Below are 14383 nucleotides of genomic sequence, written 5' to 3' on the forward strand. Positions count from 1 at the left end.
TAAGATGAAAGTTGAGCGTAATCAGGTGATGTTGGACCTGCAGAAATGGCTCATGGAGATCAGTGATGCCTTGAACAAGTGCCAGAGGCTGAGAGAGGAGAACAAGTCAGTCAGCAAAGCGCCTGATTTAGCTTATGGGGGGCTGATTCTGCCTTCTTTGTCTCTGACCCAAAGTGAGAATTCTGGTTCTGGCCTGACTGCCTCTTAGCAAGCAGTCTGCCTTGTGGCATTTGGACTTGTGCCTCTTGGACTCACTTTTGCTAAGTGTGAAAAGGCCGTGAGTCCCTCCCAGGACTGTCCTAGATAGGGGCCCCTAGATAGAAAAATGGTTTGCAAAGAGAAAGGGGTGTAAGGCAGCTCATGGCCTCTTGTGCTCTGTCATTGCTTTCACAGATTTGTTTTCCATGGGACCTGCAGATAGAATGCATTTCTGTTGAGCCTTCTGAACCCCTCACCCTTCAGAGAATGTTTGCCCTCTACCGGATGATGCTTTCCCAGTACTATGAAGAGTTAAGCACAGGTGTGTTGTACCTTGTTCTCAGGAGCACAATATTACTTTTGTTGCCAAGGTTTTCAGATGTAGTTTCAAATTTTCTGGAATTTGGTTGTTCTCTGTGTTTGGACTGTATCTGACTGACACTGGCTTGTCTACTTCGAGCTCCATTCTTGTCCTTTCTGGGGTCTGGGACAATTTAGGGCTGGTGGTGCTTGAAAGAAGGGAAGGCAAATGGAGGTTGGATAGGGATCACCATGTTCGGATGGTGGTTCAGTTACCTCCACAGCATGGTCCAACAAGATCTGACTGAGCTGAAAAATAATATACTTGTGTTGAAACTCAAGAAGAGAAAGCTGTTGCAGAGGCAGATTGAACTACAAGTGTCCTGTAAGGAGGAGAAGAAACTCTTAAAGAAGGCCCATCAGAGAAGGTCTGTGACCCCTGTGCTGTGCAGTATCAGGAAGACTGTGGCAATGAAGGCAAGCTGCTCATCTGTTCAACAATAAACATAGAGACACACATGTAACCATCCACCCAACCATCCAGACCCTCACCTACATAGCATCCTAATGTTCATTTCTGTGATCATTCATAATTCTTTCTGGAGAGTTATGTTCTTGCAAGAAACTTTGATTGGCAAGCAAAGCCTCCTGCTCTGCTGGAAACTGTACTCCATTGAGGGAGATGGATCAGTTAAATATCACACACCTACGTTGCTTTATGGTCAAAGGGCTGCTGTGCAAGGAGTTACTTAGGGAATAGCAACGACCTTTCATTGATGAGATCAGTGGTCTGTGGTTCATTTGCTTAGCAGAGGTTCCATGAGATCACAGATAGAAAAACAGCCTGGAAGGTCAGGTGCCAATGCCAAGTGAGTGGCATTGTCAAGTGCCCAGTGCCAATGCCAAGTGAGTGGTTCTCATTGTGAAATTTGGGGATGTGTGGTCTGCTCCATTCTTCCTGTAGCCCAATGTGTCTTTTTTTTACTTTTTTAAAAATTTATTCATTTATAAAAAGTTTTTACTTCCTCCCCTCTTCCTAATAACATCCCATTGCCCCCACTCCCTCTCCTCGTCCCTCTCCAGTCCCAAGAGCAGTCAGGGCCTCCTTCCCCGCTGGAAGTTCAAGTTCCTTCCCCTCCCTCCAGGCCCAGAAAGGTGAGCATCCAAACAGACCAGGATCCCAGAAAGTCAGCACATGTAGACAAAACAAGACCGAGCGCCATTGACAATGGCCTCCCAGTCAGCCCCCATGTCAGCAACATTCAGAGAGTCCAGCACGATCACACACTCATTCAGTCCCAGTCCAGCTGGCCTTGGTGAGCTCCCACCAGACCAGTCCCCTTGTATCAGTGAATACACCCATAGCGGTCCTGACTTCCTTTTTCAAGTTCTCCCTCCTTCTGCTCCTCATTTGGATCTTGGGGTCTCAGTCCAGTGCTCCAGTGTGGGTCTCCGTCTCCATCTCCATCCATCGTCGGATGAAGGTTCCCTGCGATCCTGACTTCCTTGCTCACACTCTCCCTCCATCTGCTTCTCATTTGTACCTAGGGAGTTAAGTCCAGTGTTCCAATGTGTGTTTCTGACTCTATCTCCATCCATCGCCAGATGATGGTTCTATGGTAATATGCAAAATATTCGTCAGTATGGTTATGGGCTAAGGCCAGTTCAGGCACCCTCTCCTCTGCTGCCCAGGGAACAATCTGGGAACCTCTCCTTGGGCCTGAGAACCTCTCCAGAATCAAGTCTCTTGCAAACCCCAAAATGGCTCCCTTAGTTACACACCTCCCCGCTCCCACATCTCTCCTTCTTCCCTCCCCCTCATCCCATTCCCCCAAGCCTTTCCCAATCCTCCCCCTCTTCCTTCTCTCCAACCATCTCCCCTTACTTCCACCCACCCACCCAACTTTTCTGGCAATCTTGTCTAATTCCAATATCCAGGAGGATAACTATATGATTTTCTTCAGGTTCACCTTCTTATTTAGCTTCTCTAGGATCACGAATTATAGGCTCAAAGACCTTTAATTAAGGCTAGAATCCACTTATGAGTGAGTACATACCATATTCCTCTTTTTGGGTCTGGGTTACCTCACTCAGTAAAGCGTTTTCTATTTCCATCCATTTGCATGCAAAATTCAAGATGTCATTGTATTTTACCGCTGAGCAAAACTCTAATGTGTATATGTTCCACCACAATGTGTTCTTATTCCCTTTGTTCAACTCTTGTTTCACACAGACTGAATCCTGAATATCAATTTGTCAACCATGTTTTCTGTGGCTGGTTCTGGACAGTTATCCCTGGACTTTCTCATCTGGAGCTGACTGGATGACTATAGTTGTAGAACTTTTGATAGACTGAGGGTTGGGGTGACACATCTAAGGCTTCAAGAGAACATTTTCTTTAATCAACTCAATATAGATTGACTACGTTGTGTGCTCCCTAGAAATTTTTAGTTTCCAAGGGATGCATAATAGCATTATGGGTCTAAGTTGTAACACCCGATGTGTATAATCTAAATTCAACTGTTCATACAGAATAATGTTCTCTTCGTTTTTCTGCTAAATTACAGTTTATATTGTCTTTATGTGATGTATGCATGCATGTGTAGATGTGTACTTTTGTGTGTGTTTGCAGACTGGATAATGATATCTGGAGTTGCCCTCTGTTTCTCTTTTCCTTATTGTTGTGAGCTCAAGACTCTCAGGGATCCTGAAATTTTATGTTTTGGTTGATCTGCTTGGTCAGCACTCTTTGGATCACCTCTGCTCTCTAAAGTGGACCTTCTGTATTGTTTTATCCCTTCCAATTTTTACAAGTTTCAATTGATTGTGAAGAATAAGGACATAGTATCTCTCTCTGTACTTTATGCATATTTATTTTTGTGTGTTTTGTAATAAATAAAAAATTCTAACAATACTGACATTTTAATAAATGAAAAGTAGACTTCTTTCTTTTCACTGCACAGAATTAACACCACAGGTAATGTCTGGTTTGTCTCATTGACTTCACAGCATGGAATTCCCCAGTGCATCTCCTTGCTGACAGTGTTGCTGACTGAATCATGTACATGGATATGTCTTAAAACTGATTCTCTCTCATTGTTGTGCAGAGAGCTGCATTCCTGAAAAGCAAGGTAGGTGACATCACTAGCCTCTTTCTGACTGACCTTGGGGATGAATTCATATTATATGCACTGTAATTGTTGAAACTTTCCTGAATGTTGACCATGGGTCATTTTCTTTCACTTGAGCTGCCAAGGTCTTTTTGTGGAGGCAACAGGGTAGGTTTAGTGATGAGACTATGATGGATCATCTTGGCACCTGTGGGTGAGTGGATATCAATATGGATAAAGTTCATGGAAGGAAAAGTAAGTGCAGGTTAGGGGAGCAGAGCCTGGCTTATTCTTATAGCCTTGTAGACAGCAGGGAGGACCCACTTCCTCCTGCTGCATCAGAAAAGGTTATGAAAGGCAGCAATTTCCTCCCTGGTTATTCTGGGTTCAGAAGGGCGTGTGAGTGTGTGTGTGTATGTGTGTGTGTGTGTGTTGTGTGTGTGTGCATATTTGTTTTGTGTGTGTGTGTGTTGAGACTGTGTATCTGTGTCTGTTTTGTGTGGTACATTTCTGCACATCTCTCTGTGTGTGGATTTCTATGCATGTTTGTTTGTGTCTATAAGTATTTCTGCTACCTGTTGCTTCTACAGTTGTGTCCGTGTGTGTGTGTGTGTGTGTCCATGTGTATTTTGAGTACGTTGTGTTGCTCATGTCTTCTATATATGTAAGGGTAAGTGTTTGTGTGGGTTTGTGTGAGTGTGAGTGTATAGGTGCAGGTATTTGTGTGCATCTCTGTGTTTGTATTTCTGTAGATTTGTATGCTCACTTACTCATGAATTCTCTTTAATTATGCTAGAGCCCAAGTATATTGAGAAAGTACTGTGCCTGCTCACTTTACACCCATCAAATATTGTATGCTGCTGCCCATCTTTCTGCAAGTTCACCTAGCTCTCTAGAACAAAATGACACAAAACTATTGTAATTCAATGTTTTTACCGGCATTTATAGAGGGAAAATATTTATCTACAAGAAAAGGCTTCTGAGCAAATCAAAGGAATGCAGTACAGGATAGGACGAGCAGGCTACTGTGGTAATTCAAGGTGTCTGAGAGGCAGGATAGGCTTGCTGAATGTTTATGTCCCTTCCCTGCTCTGAGTGAATGATCACTGCACACTCAGTGGTCAGGGGGCTCACTGTGTCCTCTCTGTCCCCATGCTTTGTCTTCATCTGCATTAATTGTCAACATTTTCTTTATCCCTTTGCCTAAGAAATAACTAATTTAGTCTAAGTCTTTGAGGTAGGAAGTGACAGCTTTAATTCAGATCTTTAATCCAGATGTAATCTGGACCACTTCTTCCGCTAGAAGCCTCTATAAGGACATGAGAGAAGGAAGCTTTTCCTCTATCCATGTTTGCTCTTGCATCGTTAGCACATCTATTCCCTCCCTGGCATCAGAGCCTACTTCTATAAGATTCCAGCAGACACTGCAGACCAACTGAGACATCCGGTCTTCTGGATGGAGCAATTCCTGAATTCATGAACTTTCCATTCATAGCCATTCATTGTTGGACTAGCTCGAGCACAGCTTATAAACTGTTCTAATAATACTCTTTTCAATATTTAGACAAATATTTTTAAAGTTTCTGTTAGTATAAGAGCCCTGACTAATACACAGGCATGTAGAGAGAGAATAATTTAGAGCACTTTGCGTCTTATAACACTCTCAGCTCACTTACAAATTCACAATGGCCACCTTCCCTTAACCTTAGTCTTCCCAAGATGCTTGTTCACATAAGAGGATTCATACCCCCTGCTCCATATCATCTTTACCTAATTTTTGGCTTGTTTTATTTCTCATATAATTGGGTATGGATGTTCAGGAGGGAAAGGGCCATTCTTGGACAGTGCTTATAAAGTGAGCATTCAACTCTACATGACTGAAGCAGTGAAATGATTCTAATAAAGCAGAGAAATCTCTAACTTTGGAAAGAGGAGGTGCTGAATGCCTTCCCCTGTGTCACAGGAGAGACTCATGAAAAGAAAGACTCAGCTTCTATTCTTTTCATGGAGAAATAATTAACAAGGAGGCAAAGGCTGTGCCTGTGACATCAATAGTCCCTTCTCTGGAAATTCTGTTGTATCCTGAAGTCTTCTTAGCATCCCCTGTGATGTCACTAGTGTTGTAGCAACACCAAGTGCCCTCAGGACATTTGTTCAGTGCCTATATGGTTTGCCTATAGACATGTTGTCAAGACTGAGGAGTCCTCTTGGGAAGAGAATGGAGATCATGGAGAGACCAGAGTGAGGCAGAAGGAAGCAGGTCCTCGGTCTCATTGGAAAATATGGAGAAATAAATGATCCTGGAAAAGACGTAGAGTGTTCAGGGCAGTGACTACGAAGCTTTCTGGATGTGATGGCCTTGAGCCTTCCAGGGCTAGAGCTCAGGAATTGGGGTTTTCTGGGATGCGATGGTCCTATCTTGCTTCTCTGACTTCCTAAAGGGCTGATCAATAATTAACCATGGTTAATTTGGCAGAGTCAGGAATTGACTAGGCTGAGAGCCCTCTGCATTCACTCTGAGTGTAGAAGGAGACACAAATGAATCAATGAGATTTCAATACCATTACTGCACTTTGCCTCCAGCAGTCCTTTAAGTTTTGTGCCAGTAATAACAGGGAATGGAAGGTGTCCTGGCAAAACCTGAGTTTGATGATACTGTACGTCACAGTCATTAACAGGACTGAGGCACCAAGTGCTGCTGTCTTCCAGTGACTCTAAGGTTTCTCACTTCCAGCTCTCAGTGGTACACAGATCTCCAGTTCAGACTGAGAGCTATTAGGCCAGTGTACCTAGGCAGAGACTGCCCCTTCTTATCAGCTCTGGGTGTCCTGAGCTGTCATTGAGGATAGCTTTGTGAATCTGGGGACTATGTTCTGCCCCTGAATGACTCCTCCATTAATGTGAGAGTCTGAAGCATCAAGCAAGTGATTTGGGTCATTCCTACACTACCTGAGTGGACTGAGACAGTAGCAATTATCTGCAGGCTCCTGAAAGCACATGGCTGAGGGCTGTAAAGCCAAGGTGCATCCTCTGCAGCACTGATTAAGCCCTAGGAGTTTGTCCTCTGAGTCACCTTGTTCAGGAGACAGAGGAAATGAGAGGTAACTTCTGAGAGACACTGACCTCCCTGTAGAAAAAAAAAGGAGAACTGATGTCCACAGAGGGGAAGACTCTAGTTTGGTATGCCAAGTTTGACTGAGATGAGGTAATGTGTAGGGCAGAGGCTGTCTTTTGAATTCTAAAAATTGGTATTACTGCAATACCTAATCTTGTCTAACATGGTTTCAGTGTGGTATAACATATGAATGGACATAGGCAAAGTACCATAGCCGTGACACACTACATATTATCTCATGACTATGAGAAATTTGATTTTCAGGAAACGCCTTTGCATATCTGTGTCTCAATAGCCATTCATCTTTCCTTGAACTTGAGTGCAGGAATGATCGATTCATCACTCTTGATGGAAGTGTCTGCTCTTGTGTTGAGGGCTCCCCTGGGGAACCTCAATTTCTTGTATCTCTAGCCTGACCTGTCAGAAGTTGATCATACATTTGCTAACTTAGGATGACTGGAATGTATTCTGCTGAAATTTAGGGCTAATTTACATCAACTATGGGACTTATCTTTGTTCTGACAGGACACCCACAATATTCCATCACACCAGCTTGTTGTAACAGCCTTGTGGAGCCTCCCTAAAGTGCTTATTATCTTCAGGGCACTGAACTTTCTTCCCTACAAGCATGGTTTAATTACCTAGAAAACTTTATTTTTCATGTTATTGATTGGATATCTCAAGAAGGGGATAAGCCACTATCTGGAATGTGTGTGGAAGTGAGTCTTCAATTTCCAATACATGAAGTAGTAAATATATTCTAACGAAGCAGAGAGAGATCTCTCTGACTTTGTAATGAGGAGGTAATGAAGGTCTTCCTTTGTGTTTCTGGGAAGAATCCTAGGAAGGGCAGTATGGTTTCCAGTGAATTACAGAAGATCTAGCAGGCAGGCAGGCTAGGGATGCTGCTGAGGACCCTAGTATTGCCTTCTCTGGACATTCTATTGTATTCTGAAGAGTCCTTGGTATTCCCTGTGATGTCACCAGTGTTCTGGGATCACCAAGCGACTGTGGGATTGTCTTTCAGTGCCCTTAAACATGTTGGCAAGACTGAAAGGCTGCTTTGGAGAGAGAATGGAGAATATGGGATGAGAAGAGACAGGAAGAAGGAAGCTAGCCTTCAGGGTCAGTGTAAAACATGGACAAATACATGTTCTGGGGAAGGCATGGGATTGGCAGGGGATGGAGAAGTTCCTAAAGAGGATGGAGCTTGAATTGGGCCTTCCAGTAGTGGGGGTTAGCATCTGGGAGCTTCTGGGAAGCAATGGGCCTATGCTGCTTCTCTGGGTGCAAAAAGAGCATGTCCAGAGTACACGGTTTCTGATGATTAGTTTGGGAGATCCACAAATTGTGTAACCTGCAGGTGCTTTTCTGTGTGATTCTTAATCTCATTTTGAATGGGAAGGAAGGACAGCAGGAGCAAAAGAATGACAAATTATGTGTCCCTTTCAGTGTAGGTTGTTGCTGCACTTCACTGTAGTGGATTCCTTCAGTTTTTATAGGAGTCTGATGATAATAATAAGGGAAGGAAACACCCTGGCCATGCACCAAAGTCTCTGGACACATTTAATCAGGACTTGATATTTCTAAGCTCTAGGTTCAACAGGACTTACCTGAATCACATCAGATATGAGGTGACACTGTCCTCCAAATCTACATGACCAGGCTAACTTTTGCCTTTGAGGACAAGGATACTGCATTAGGGAGTCAGGCACATACCTAGCCATGGTAGTTTAGGGCAGAGACATAACTCATGGACACCAGATTGAGGATAGCTTTTTTTTGCTTTTCAGGTACATACCTGAGTCTCCATCATTTCCTCTTCCTCAGACTTCATCTTAGGACTCAGCAAGGACTCTCCTGGCCCTGTCCCATTCTAGTATACAAGTTCACTTGTGTTTACATACTTGAGGGGGGATTCACCATCCCAACTCTCCACCTTGAATTACAACAACATGTATTCTCTATGCCCAGTTCTCTGCTCACCATCTTGATACCACATTGTTAAGCCAAACTTTCCTGAGGATCAGGAGGTCGAACCTCAGGGTGTCCTGGCACTTCAACTATTTCCTTAGTCCATTGGAGAGGCAGCACTTGGAACTTAGGTGTTGGATCCTAGGGTTTTCCTCTGCTCCTAGAGGCCAAAGCACAGGATGCAAGAACTGTTTATGCTAAAGCAGCCTAGCTTCCTCTGCTAGATTCTGCCAGCCTGTTGGATGAGCACAGTGCCTTGTTTCATCTTTGGTATGGTAATTTCAGCTGCTAAGAAGGGTTCCCACAGACGCCTAAATCTTCTCTAAACTGTCTGTCACAGCTCCCAACTCGATACCCTGTGCCTGGGAACATCCTGCCATTCAGTGCCAGGCTATCAACACTGTGATCTCACTCTCGGCTGGGAGGGGGTCCTTCTCCTCTGGGGAAAAGAGTATTTAACCTGGCGAAAACTAAATAAACTTGACATTCACCTCTTGGCGAATAACCCAGACTCTCTATGTGTGTGTGTCTTGTATTTAACCCCTAGGCCTTTGCCCAGCTCGTAAAGGTATGGAGCCGTGGTCCATACCAGAAGGGTGGTGATGCAGACTTGGGTGCTTCCCACACTTAGGTATTTGTGAATTAGGGATGCAGGATATTCTGCTTCCTCCAAATGGAAAGAAGAGCCTGTGGCCTGAAATGTTTTTTGGGGATTGGAAAAGTAATGTATAAGTCTCATAAAGCATTAAAAAAGGCCTTGACAGGTGCTGGTCTGTGGGACATGTTAGGTAATGTGAGTTTGTGGTGAGTCTTTGTACTTGACCAGCAGGTGATTGTGTGCTGAAGACTCCTGACAGTAGCTGGAGGGGCCTTTCCCATTCATCCTTCTCAGTGTGACACTGCAAGGCCTAAAGATCATCCCTTCTCCTTTCTGATCTTCGTCTTTATACAGTGAGACAGTGCCTCCTCCCTGCATTTTGTGGGCATCCTGATTGTATGTGGTGGTATGTGTGGGGGGTAGAAGTCATATGTATGTGTGTACTCCTGTGAGCCTGGGGTCTGTGGCAGGGCATGAGGCATTGCCATTCTCACAGTTTCCAGGGCATGCCAGTCAGTGCTGAGACCAGAAAGCCCCACTTTGATCAGCACAACTCTTGGTCACTGTGCTCACCTTGGTCAAATATTGAAATTCCCTGTGGAGTTTATAAAGTAATCCTGAAGTTGGGTCACTTCTCCGGAAATACTGCTTGTGTGCTCCGGTACTCTATACAGCAATAGGCACCAATGACAATACCTTTTCTGAAGACAAGAGAAAAGTCATCATAGGTTCCTGGTGGGTACAAATTTCTGACACTGACTTCTGGGAACTTCTTAGAGAATTAATCTGTAACTGCAGTACCACTGAAGGTCCTGGATAACTCACATACTTTGGACACCTGCCTCTTCTGGCCTAGGGACACGATAGTAAGTTAAATAATAAGCCCCATAAGGTCACAGTGTACATGTACCACATTGTGGCATCCACTGAGAAGGAGTAGTCCAGGACACAGTCTGATTTCAGATGATCCTTGAGTCCTGTGCTCATGGGGTTCTTTTCTCCTGGGGCCATGCTGTACCTCAGGCTGAATTCTTTTGAGATGAAAATGGAACATAATCAGGTGATATTGTACCTGCAGAAATGCCTCATGGAGATCAGTGATGCCTTGAACAAGTGCCAGAGGCTGAGAGAGGAGAACAAGTCAGTCAACAAAGTGCCTGATTTAGCTTATGAGGGGCTGATTCTGCCCTCTTTGTCTTTGGCCCAAAGTGAGAATTTTGGTTCTAGCTTGACTGCCTCTTAGCAAGCAGTCTGCCTTGTGGCATTTGGATTTGTGCCTCTTGGACTCACTTTTGCTAAGTGTGAAAAGGCCGTGAGTCCCTCCCAGTACTGTCCTAGATAGGGGCCCCTAGATAGAAAAATGGTTTGCAAAATGAAAGGGGTGTCAGACAGCTCAGGGCTTCTTGGGCTCTACCATTGCTTTCACAGATTTGTTTTCCATGGGACCTGCAGACAGAATGTATTTCTGTTGAGACTTCTGACCCCCTTCCCCTTCAGAGAAGGTTTGCCCTCTAACGGATGATGCTTTCCCAGTACTATGAAGAGTTAAGCACAGGTGTGCTGTACCTTGTTCTCAGGAGCACAATATTACTTTTGTTGCCAAGGTTTTCAGTTGCAGTTTCAAATTTTCTGGAATTTGGTTGGTCTCTGTGTTTGAACTGTATCTGACTGATACTGGCTTGTCTACTGTGAGCTCCATTCCTGTTCTTTCTGGGGTCTGGGACATTTTAGGGCTGGTGGTGCTTGAAAGAAAGGATGGAAAATGGAGGTTGGATAGGGATCACCATGTTTGGATGGTGGTTCAGTTACTTCCACAGCCTGGTCCAACAAGATCTGACTGAGCTGAAAAATAATATACTTGTGTTGAAACTCAAGAAGAGAAAGCTGTTGCAGAGGCAGATTGAACTACAAGGATCCTGTAAAAAGGTGAAGAAACTCTTGAAGAAGGCCGATCAGAGAAGGTCTGTGACCCCTGTGCTGTGCAGTATCAGGAAGACTGAGGCAATGAAGGCAAGCTACTCACCTGTTCAACCATAAACATAGAGACACACATGTAACTATCCACCCAACCATCCAGACCCTCACCTACATAGCATCCTAATGTTCATTTCTGTGATCATTCATAATTCTTTCTGGAGAGTTATGTTCTTGCAAGAAACTGGATGATTGGCAAGCAAAGCCTCCTGCTCTGCTGGAAACTGTACTCCATTGAGGGAGATGGATCAGTTAAATATCACAAACCCACGTGGCTTTATGGTTAAAGGACTGCTGTGCAAGGAGCTACTTAGGGAATAGCAAAGAGCTTTCATTGATGAGATCAGTGGTCTGTGGCTCATTTGCTTAGCAGAGGTTCCATGAGATCACAGATAGGAAACAGCTTGGAAGGTCAAGTGCCAATGCCAAGTGAGTGGCATTGTCAAGTGCCCAGTGCCAATGCCAAGTCAGTCGTTCTCATTGTGATATTTGGGGGTGTGTGGTCTGCTCCATTCTTCCTGTAGCCCAATGTGTTCTTTTTTCAACTTTTTTAAATTTATTCATTTATTTATAAAAAGTTTTCACTTCCTCCCATCCTCCCAATAACATCCCATTCCCCCCACTCCCTCTCCTCCTCCCTCTCCAGAACCAAGAGCAGTCAGGGTTTCCTGCCCCATGGGAAGACCAAGTTCCTCCCCTCCTCCCAATACCCTCCCACTCCCCATACTCACTTCCCTCCTTCCTCTCCAGTCCCAAGAGCAGTCAGGGCCTCCTGCCCCGCTGGAAGTCCAAGTTCCTTCCCCCTCCCTCCAGGTTCAGGAAGGTGAGCATCCAAACAGACCAGGATCCCAGAAAGCCAGCACATGCAGTCAAAACAAGACCCAGCGCCATTGTCTATGGCCTCCCAGTTAGCCCCCATGTCAGCCACATTCAGAGAGTCCAGCCGGATCACACGCTTGTTCAATCCCAGTCCAGTTGACCTTGGTGAGCTCCCACCAGACCAGTCCCCTTGTATCAGTGGGTGAACGCACCCCTAGCGATCCTGACTTCCTTTTTCAAGTTCTCTCTCCTTCTGCTCCTCATTTGAATCTTGGGGGCTCAGTCCAGTGCTCCAGTGTGGGTCTCTGTCTCCATCTCCATCCATCGTCAGATGAAGGTTCCCTCCGATCCTGCCTTCCTTGCTCACACTCTCCCTCCATCTGCTTCTCATTTGGACCTAGGGAGTTAAGTTCAGTGTTCCAATGTGTGTCTCTGTCTCTATCTCCATCCATCGCCCGATGAAGGATCTATGGTGATATACAAAATATTCATCAGTATGGTTATAGGCTAAGGCCAGTTCAGGCACCCTCTCCTCTGCTGCCCAGGGAACAATCTGGGAACCTCTCCTTGGGCCTGAGAACCTCTCCAGAATCAAGTCTCTTGCAAACCCCAAAATGGCTCCCTTAGTTGAGATACACACCTCCCTGCTCCCACATCCAACCTTCCTCCCTCCCCCATCCCATTCCCCCAAACCTTCTGCAATCCTCCCCCTCTCCCTTCTCTCCAACCATCTCTCCTTACTTCAACCCCCCCATGCCCCGTGCAACCAAGTTTACCTGGCAATCTTGTCTAAATCCAATATCCAGGAGGATAACTATATGATTTTCTTCAGGTTCACCTTCTTATTTAGCTTTTCTAGGATAACGAATTATGGGCTCAAAGACCTTTAATTAAGGCTAGAATCCACTTATGAGTGAGTACATACCATATTCCTCTTTTTGGGTCTGGGTTACCTCACTCAGTAAAGCGTTTTCTATTTCCATCCATTTGCATGCAAAATTCAAGATGTCATTGTATTTTACCGCTGAGTAAAACTCTAATGTGTGTATGTTCCACCACAATGTGTTCTTATTCCCTTTGTTCAACTCTTGGTTCACACAGAAAGAATCCTGAATATCAATTTGTCAGCCATGTTTTCTGTGGCTGGTCCTGGACAGTTCTCCCTGGACTTTCTCATCTGGAGCTGACTGGATGACTATAGTTGTAGGACTTTTGATAGACTGAGGGTTGGGGTGACACATCTAAGGCTTCAAGAGAACATTTTCTTTAATCAACTCAACATAGATTGACTAAGTTGTGTGCTCCCCTAGAAATTTTTAGTTCCCAAGGGATGGATTGTAGCATTATGGGTCTCAGTTGTAACACCCGATGTGCATAATCTAAATTCAACTGTTCATTCAGAATAATGTTCTCTTCATTTTTCTGCTAAATTATGGTTTATCTTGTCTTTATGTGATGTATGCATGCATGTGTAGATGTGTACTTTTGTGTGTTTGTTTGCAGACTGGATAATGATATCTGGAGTTGTCCTTTATATCTCTTTTCCTTATTGTTTTGAGCTCAAGACTCTCAGGGATCCTGAAATTTTATGTTTTGGTTGATCTGCTTGGTCAGCACTCTTTGGATCACCTCTGCTCTCTAAAGTGGACCTTCTGTATTGTTTTATCCCTTCCAATTTTTACAAGTTTCAATTGATTGTGAAGAATAAGGACATAGTATCTCTCTCTGTACTTTATGCATATTTATTTTTGTGTGTTTTGTAATAAATAAAAAATTCTAACAATACTGTCATTTTAATAAATGAAAAGTAGACTTTTTTCTTTTCACTGCACAGAGTTAACACCACAGGAAATGTCTGGTTTGTCTCATTGACTTCACAGCATGAAATTCCCCAGTGCATCTCCTTGCTGACAGTGTTGCTGACTGAATCATGTACATGGATGTATCTTAAAACTGATTCTCTCTCATAGTTGTGCAGAGAGCTGCATTCCTGAAAAGCAAGGTAGGTGACATCACTAGCCTCTTTCTGACTGACCTTGGGGATGAATTCATATTATATGCACTGTAATTGTTGAAACTTTCCTGAATGTTGACCATGGGTCATTTTCTTTCACTTGAGCTGCCAAGGTCTTTTTGTGGAGGCAACAGGGTAGGTTTAGTGATGAGACTATGATGGATCATCTTGGCACCTGTGGGTGAGTGGATATCAATATGGATAAAGTTCATGGAAGGAAAAGTAAGTGCAGGTTAGGGGAGCAGAGCCTGGCTTATTCTTATAGCCTTGTAGACAGCAGG

Source organism: Myodes glareolus, chromosome 12 (assembly GCF_982192425.1).
Source record: "Myodes glareolus chromosome 12, mMyoGla1.1, whole genome shotgun sequence".
In the NCBI taxonomy this organism is placed as follows: domain Eukaryota; kingdom Metazoa; phylum Chordata; class Mammalia; order Rodentia; family Cricetidae; genus Myodes; species Myodes glareolus.